Genomic DNA, 2,335 nt, shown 5'->3' with positions numbered 1-2,335 from the left:
CTCAAGATAACATCTTAGTTACTAAAGTACCCGTTTATTACAAAAGGGTGTGACACAGGAACAGCCAGATGGAAGAGATACATGGGGCAAAGCGTGTGGGAAGGGGCACGAAGTTCCTCTGCCCTCTCAGGACACACCACACTCCCAGCACCCCACCAGAGGAGCTCTTGGAACCCCCTTCAGCTAGGGTCTTTGTAGAGGCATCATTTCACAAGCATCATCGATTGACGCATTGCCCACTGGTGACTGACTCAACCTTTGACCCCTCTCCTCTCCTGAGAGGTTTGGGGGTGAGGGGCAAGGTCTGAAAGTTCTGACCCTCTAATTGCCCATCGGTTGCCCTGGCAACCAGCAGACCATCCTAAAGTGCTTTCCAAAAGTCACCCTATTAACGTAAACTGAGGTGTGGTTGAAAGGGGCTTGAATACAAAAGATGCTCGTTTTACATTTATCACTCTATCACTTAGGAAAGTCCAAAGTTATTAGGAGCTCTGTACCAGGACAGGACAAAGACCAAATACGCATTTGTCATAAATCACAATATCACAGCTTATTTTGTGCTGTTGTTCCCAGAGTTCTAGCTTACCAGCACACCCCTGAACAGCTTGGTACTAACCACAGCATCAGGGTCATGTTTAGTTCCAAGAATTCCATCCCCTGGGAATAGCATGAATGGAAGGGACGCTGTCAAAACAACTCAATTCTGTGAGTTTCTTTAAGTTTCAGGGGGGCCCATTTTCCTTTCCTTAAGACAGACGTTCCTTGGGGGCGCCTGGGTGGCTCAGTCATCTGACTCATGATCCCAGGGTCTTGAGATGGAACCCCAAGCTGGGCTCTGTGCTGACAGCACGGAGCCTGCTTGGGACTCTCTCTCCCTCTCTCTCTACCCTTCACCCCCTCTCTCTTTCTCAAAAAAGAAAAAAAATGACAGGGGTTCTTTAAATTTTTTCCTATTCCAACACACATACCACAGGTAAGACACATTCCTCTGGATGTTCTGGCCTCAGCCAGATTTCTAATCACCTGCCTTTACCCATCTCTTTGCCTCCACTGAAGACAGCACATCAATGCCATGAGTGGGTTGGCACTTTTATAGGCATAGTCTTGAGGCTACTCTTTATTTACTAAGTAAAGAATTTGCAAGCATTACTGATTTGTTACTACCAAAATATTGGCTGTGATAAACCTCACCAAGAAACAAAGAGCTGGCTCTTGCAAATCACCGTGTGGAGCGTATATAACATTTGCCTCCTGAATGGTATTCAATCCAGTTTCCTCATTTTTCAAGCTACCTAAAAGCCACTCACAACATTCTCTGAATTGACTTGGAAAAGGAGAAAAAAGTCATAGATTTGGCACTTCTGATTTCACACTCAGGCTTTTCCATAAGAAGTCAGTCATTCACTCAGCTGTCCATCCAAGAAACACATACTGAGCATCAGTCCTGTCCCCATTCCCCAACTGCTGCCAGGGACAGCCATCAGAAATACTCATCTGATCCCCTTTCTTCTCTTCTTAAACCCTTCAATAACTCTCCATAGCCTACAGAATTAATTTAAACTGGAGCCTGACATACAGGGCTCTCACAGTCTGGTGCCAGCCTATTGCTTCAACAACCCCTTTGTAGTTTCTGGAATGAAGCATGTGCTCTCAAAACTCTGGCTTCCTTAAAAAAAAAAAAAGAAGAAAAGAAAAGAAAAAAAAGAAACTCTGGCTTCTAAGAAAATAATTAAGGAATACACTCTCATGATTAAAATCTTAATAAATAACATATGGAATGAAATAAAGTTCGTTTTCACCCTCCACCTCTGATCCCCAATTTCAGTCCTCTTCCCAAAGGTAACTACATAACAGTTTAGGTTCTATCTTTAGAAAAAAAAAAAAAAAAAAAAAAAACACTCATAGGGGCGGCTGGGTGGCTCACTTGAGCAGGTGGCTCTTGATTTCACCCAGGTCGTGATCTCACGGGTTCCTGGGATCCAGTCCCATGTACGGACTGTACAGTCCCACTGTATCTACTGACAGCACAGAGCCTGCTTGGGATTCTCTTTCCTCTTTCTCTGCCTTTCCCCCATACACGTGAACATGCTCTCTCGCTCTCTCTCAAAATAAATAAATAAACGTTTAAAAAAATACACTTATGGGGTGCCTGGGTGGTTCAGTTGGTTAAGCGTCCGAATTTGGCTCAGGTCATGATCGCATGGTTCGTGGGTTTGAGCCCCGCATCAGGCTCTGTTTTGACAGCTCAGAGCCTGGAGCCCTGCTTCAGATTCTGTGTCTCCCTGTCTCTGCCCCTCTCCCACTTATGTTCTCTCTCTCTCTCTGTGTCTCTCTC

Source organism: Neofelis nebulosa, chromosome 16 (assembly GCF_028018385.1).
Source record: "Neofelis nebulosa isolate mNeoNeb1 chromosome 16, mNeoNeb1.pri, whole genome shotgun sequence".
In the NCBI taxonomy this organism is placed as follows: domain Eukaryota; kingdom Metazoa; phylum Chordata; class Mammalia; order Carnivora; family Felidae; genus Neofelis; species Neofelis nebulosa.
Note: the sequence above shows the minus strand (reverse complement) of the source record.